The sequence below is a fragment of the Rhinopithecus roxellana genome, chromosome 19 (assembly GCF_007565055.1).
Source record: "Rhinopithecus roxellana isolate Shanxi Qingling chromosome 19, ASM756505v1, whole genome shotgun sequence".
Classification (NCBI taxonomy): domain Eukaryota; kingdom Metazoa; phylum Chordata; class Mammalia; order Primates; family Cercopithecidae; genus Rhinopithecus; species Rhinopithecus roxellana.
The window spans coordinates 44,067,094-44,073,398 of record NC_044567.1 but is presented as its reverse complement, the minus strand read 5'-3'; the positions used below and the strand labels follow the sequence as shown (position 1 = coordinate 44,073,398).

General features: G+C 41.2%; 1 pseudogene; it reads left to right on the top strand.

The window, feature by feature from the left end:
• Positions 1-4,183: 4,183 nt before the first annotated feature.
• LOC115894932 lies at positions 4,184-4,667 on the top strand (annotated as a pseudogene).
• Positions 4,668-6,305: the final 1,638 nt, after the last annotated feature.

Genomic DNA, 6,305 nt, shown 5'->3' with positions numbered 1-6,305 from the left:
GTAGTTTCACAGTTTGAGGTCTTAGATTGACATCTTTAGTCCATTTTGATTTGATTTTCATGTACGGCAAGAGATAGTGATCTAGTTTCATTCTTCTGTACATGGATATCCAGTTTCCCCAGGACCATTTATTGAAGAGACTGCCATTTTCCCAAAGTGTGTTCTTGACATCTTTGTTGAAAATGAGTTCACTGTGGGTGTGTGGATTTGTTTCTAGGTTCTGTATTCTGTCCCATAGGTCTACGTGTCTGTTTTTATGCCAGTATCATGCTGTTTTGGTGACTATAGCTCTGTAGTATAATTTGAAGTCAGGCAATGTGATTCTTCCAGTTTTATTCTTTCTTCTCAGATAGCTTTGGCTATTCTGGGTCTTTTGTAGTTCCATATATATAAATTTAAGATTGTTTGTTCTAATTCTGTGAAGAATGCTGTTGGTTTTTTGTTTTGTTTTTGTTTTTGTTTTTTGAGACGGAGTCTCGCTCTGTTGCCCAGGCTGGAGTGCAGTGGCCGGATATCAGCTCACTGCAAGCTCCTGCCTCCCGGGTTCATGCCATTCTCCTGCCTCAGCCTCCCAAGTAGCTGGGACTACAGGCACCTGCCACCTCGCCTGGCTAGTTTTTTGTATTTTTTAGTAGAGATGGGGTTTCACCATGTTAGCCAGGATGGTCTCGATCTCCTGACCTCGTGATCCGCCCGTCTTGGCCTCCCAAAGTGCTGGGATTACAGGCTTGAGCCACCGCGCCCAGCTGTCGTTGGTATTTTGGTAAGGATTGCACTGAATCGGTAGATGACTTTGGGTAGTATGGACAGTTTAACAATATTGATTCTTTCAATCCATAAACATGAAATATTTTTCCATTTTTGGTGTCCTCTTCAATTTCCTGCATCAATGTTTCATAGTTTTCATTGTAGACATCTTTCACTTCTTTGGTTAATTCCTAGGTATTTAATTTTATTTGTAGCTTTGTACACAGGATTACTTTCTTTATTTCTTTTTCAGATTGTTCGCTGTTGGCATATAGTTCACCAGGGATACAGCAGTAAACAAAATAGGCAAAAATGTTTTTCCTCGTGGAACTATATTCTAGTTGAGAAAAATAGATAAAAAGCAAATCAAATATATAGTACTATGTAGAAAAACGAAAGCATGGAAGCAGAATACATAATATAATAGAATTGGGCAGAAATGTTAGATTGGTTGCTTTGGAAAGGCTTTACTGAGAAGGTGTCTTTTGAGAAAAGACCTGAAAGAAGTGAAGAAACTGTGTCCACACGGATTCCTGGGTAACAGACTTCCCAGTGAATGGCTAATGCAGCTGGCTTCTGTAGTGGGAGCATGCACGGCTAGTTCCTCAAACAGCAAGGAGACCAGTGTGGGTGCGGTGGCGTCAGCATGGTGGGTAAGAATGAGATATGAATGAGAAAGACAACAGGTGAGAGAAGGTTATGTAGGACCCTGTAGATTATAGTAAGGGCTTTGGCTTTTCCTCTGTGTAAGCTGGAAAACTGTTGGAGGATTTTGAGCAGAGACCTGACATGTTCTGACTTCCATTTTAAGTGGATCACTGTGCCTGCCGTACTGAGAATAGACTTTAGGGGGCAAGACAAGAAGCATGGCTAGAGTTTTGTTGTTATTATTGTTATTGTTTAATCTTACTTTAAGTTCGGGGATACATGTGCAGAATGTGCAGGTTTATTACATAGGTATACGTGTGCCATGGTGGTTTGCTGCACCTGTCAACCCGATATCTAGGTTTTAAGCCCCGTATGCATTAGGTACTTGTCCTAATGCTCTCTCTCTCCTTCCCCCCCGCAACCCCCCAACAGGCCCCGGTGTGTGATGTTCCCCTCCCTGTGTACATGTGTTCTCATTGTTCAATTTCCACTTATGAGTGAGAACAGAAGCATGGATAGAGTTTGAAGATCACTACAACAATCGAGGTGAGAGATAAGGGTAGCTGTGACTATGGTGATAACAATGGAGATGACAAAAGATCAGGTTCTCAGTATATCTTGAAAGCAAGCCAACAGGGTTTGCTGAGACACTAGATGTGGGACGTGAGAGAAAAAGCAAGGATGTCTCCAATATTTTTGGCATGAGCAACTGAGAAAAAAAAGATGCCATGAACCCACTTGGGGAATACCAGGAGACAGCTTTGGATATGTTAAATTAGCTAGCCTATTGGATATCAAAGTAGAGATGTCAAGTTGGCATTTGGAGAGGAAGGATTTTGCCCCACAAAACCTTGGAAGGCTTAGAAACTGGGGGCACCGATTTCCATGGACAGTAGGTGTGAGAGTAGGGGCTGAAAACTGTGTGACTGGTAGAAAAATCTGCAAATATATAAGTTAGACCTCAGGTTCCCTATTCCAATACTAGCGAGTTCATATTTGAAGAAGCTGAACCAGAAAGTCCCTGGACTCAGAACACTGGGTACTGTGCAGGGCTGGATGCAAACATGGAGGTTAGGTGAAAGTCTACGTATTGAACAGTGAGGCCTGCAGCTCTTCATCCCCATGCATTTCTCAGGTTTATATTAACCAGGCAAGCATTTGTAAGATCCTTCTCTGAATGGCCCAAGAGAATAGACCTGCAGATGCTGACATCTGGGAGTCAGTTAGATGAGTGAAGGAAGTCAAGTACCCAATCCTCTATAGTAAGCTAGGGTTTCACCATATTGGCCAGGCTGGTCTTGAACTCCTGACCCTGTGATCCGCCTGCCTTGGCCTCCCGAAGTGCTGGGATTACAGGCGTGAGCCACCGTGCCTGGCCAATAAATTGTATCTTGATCTTGGAAAGAAACAAAAAAAGCCCAAACTGAGATTTGAGAATCAAAGTTTGCCTTTGTATCCAGGCAGTTAACTGCCCGCAACAAATAAACAACAAAAAAAATCTCAATGGTTTCAGAGGGAGCTAAAAGAAACCAGCATCTATACAACATAATATTTACAATGTCTAGAATTCAATCCCAAATTACCTGACAAGCAAAGAAACAGATAAATGTGATCCCTTATCAAGAGAAAATACAATCAAAAGCCCAATCCAAGATGACCCATATGTTGTAATTATTAAACAAGGATTTTAAAACATCTATTGTAACCATGCATAATGATGTAAAGAAAAATATATATTTGTAATAAACAAACTGGAAAATCTCAGCAGATAAATAAAAACTCACAAATAAACCAGGTGGAAGTTCTAAAATTGATTAAAATATCTAAAATTAAAAATTAACAGCAGCAGATAGAAGATGACAGAGGAGTCAGTGAATTTGAAGATAGATCAACAGAAATTATCTAATCTGAAGAAAAAAATTAAAATAGAAGAGATCCTCAACATCAAAACCTCTGAGATACTTTCAATGAGTCCCAGAGAAAGAGACAAAGAATGGGGCAGAAAAAAATCTTGCAAAACAATAGCTGAAATTTCCCCCAATTTGGTGAAAGACATTAATTTACAGGCACTAGAAATTCAGCAAACCCCAATCGGGATAAAGATGAAGAAAACTATGCGTAGACAAATCGTTATCAAACTGCTGAAAACCAAAGACAAAAAGAAAACCTGACACCTGTCAGAGAAAAATGACAGATTACATACAGGGAATGACAACTCAAATGACCATGTACTTCTCACCAGATACTATGGAAGCCAAATAATTATGCTTGATGCATCCCCAAGCATAAATTAAAAGGGAATTCGAAAAAATATTCAAAGAATCCAAAAGAAGACAAGAAAGGAGGAACGCGGGAACAAAAAAACAAGGGGCATACAGGAAAAATGACAATAACATTGCAGACCTAAATGCAACTGTATCAACAATTATAGGCCGGGCGCGGTGGCTCAAGCCTGTAATCCCAGCACTTTGGGAGGCCGAGGCGGGCGGATCACGAGGTCAGGAGATCGAGACCATCCTGGCTAACACGGTGAAACCCCGTCTCTACTAAAAAATACAAAAAAACTAGCTGGGCGAGGTGGCGGGCGCCTGTAGTCCCAGCCACTTGGGAGGCTGAGGTAGGAGAATGGCGTGAACCCGGGAGGCGGAGCTTGCAGTGAGCTGAGATCCGGCCACTGCACTCCAGCCTGGGTGACAGAGCGAGACTCCGTCTCAAAAAAAAAAATTATATTAAATGCTAATATACTAAGCACGCCAATTAAAATATGGAATTGGACCCTGTTCACAAGATGACGCCAAAAGCGAAGAAGGAAGCTCCTGCCCCTCCTAAAGCCGAAGCAAAGGCTTTAAAGGCCAAGGAGGCAGTGTTGAAAGGTGTCCACAGCCACATAAAAAAGAAGATCCACAAAAAAATCAAGATCCACCCACCTTCTGGCAGCCCAAGACACTGTGACTCTGGAGGCAGCCCAGATATTCTCAGGAGAGTGCCGCCAGGAGAAACAAGCTTGACCACTATGCTGTCATCAAGTTTCTGCTGACCACTGAGTCTGCCATGAAGGAGACAGAAGACAACAACACACTTATGTTCATCGTGGATGTTAAAACCAACAAGCATCAGATCAAACAGGCTGTGAAGAAGCTCTGTGACATGGATGTGGCCACGGTCAACACCCTCATCAGCCTCTTGGAGAGAAGAAGGCATATGTTCAACTGCCTCCTGATTATGATGCTTTAGATGTTGCCAACAAAATTGTGTTGAGTCCAGTTGGCTAAATCTAAATATATGTATATCTTTTTCACCATAAAAAAATATGGAATTGGAAGTAGCTCCCCAACTTACTGCTTGCTGAGGAAAAGGCATAGATCATCCATTCCCATTGCTTCCATACTCATTTGATATATATCTACCCAAAAGTAATATGCTGTTCCACTCCCCTGTACTCTGCCTTCTGCCTCGAATGCCCTTCCTATCTCACACCACCCTCACCCCCAGCATTCAACACACACACACACACACACACACACACACACACACACACACACACACTCCCTCATGTCTTGCCTTTCCATGAAGGTGATATGATCTGACCACTCCACTTACTGCAATAAAAATAGATCATATTTACGCATGGGTGAAATTATATCTTGCTATGCAAGCTCACTAAGAGCTGAGACTTCATTTTGTTTGTGATTGTAGCCCCTGAGCTAGGTGTATTTAGCTGTTATGTCTAGGTGTATTAGGCTATTTAGCTATCAAAAACATTAATCAGTAATCGAAATTAAGTAGTGAATATGGTAGGCTGTTCCCCACTAATAAAATTTATAATAACAAACTTGAATAGGGGAGTAATTCAAGCCAGACTATGTCCTCTGCTTTACAAAATAATATCCTGCCAACTTGGCATGACATTGTATTTTTTTTCCTGACAAATACTGACATGTTTGCTCAAACAAATTAATATTCTTCCTTTGATTCACTTTTTTTTTGGAGGAAATAAGTTCACATGTCAATGTAAAAGCTGATCCTTACAACCTCTCCTCCAAATGAATTTTTATATCTTCATGATAACAAGATAATTAAGGAACAATAAACTTTTCTTTAACTTTGTCTTTTTTTTTTTTTTAGACATAACCCTGGCCTTCCTCATGGAGCCCTCGTTACTGAGATAGAAAAACAATGAAATGCTGCTAAATATTTAACAACCAGATCTTGGGGATGGGGAGATACTCTGATTTGTAGCATTTGCCCATTTCCATGGTTTAAATACTCTCATTACGGCCAATTTTAAGGTATCGACATGACCTTACAAATGGAACATTAAGAAGAGCTGGACAAGTCAGGCGCAGTGGCTCATGCCTGTAATTCTAGCACTTTGGGAGGCCGAGGCGGAAGGATCATGAGGTCAGGAGTTCAAGACCAGCCTTGCCAAGATGGTGAAACCCCGTTTCTACTAAAAATACAAAAATTAGCCTGGTGTGGTGGTGGGCACCTGTAATCCTAGCTACTTGGGAGGCTGAGGCAGATAATTGCTTGAACCTGGGAGGCAGAGGTTGCAGTGAGCCGAGATGGCACCACTGCACTCCAGCCTGGGTGACAGAGCAAGATTCCATCTCAAAAAAAAAAAAAAAGAAGAAGAAGAAGAAGAAATGGACACAATATCTCGGAGCCAGTGTGAATCATTGTAAGAAAGACTACGTGATGTCAAGGACAGGGTAGAAAGAAATACCTGTAAGTTTCCATTTTTAAAAATTAAAACACTAGTTATTCTCTAAAATGAGAGTCTGAGTGATGAGTAAGTTCACCCCAAATTCTGAGTGAAAAGACTCTAAGTCTCTGAACTTTTTCTCTTTCACCTCCCCCACTCCACCATAAAAAGCAACAACAACAAAAAATTGACATATATGGTCATT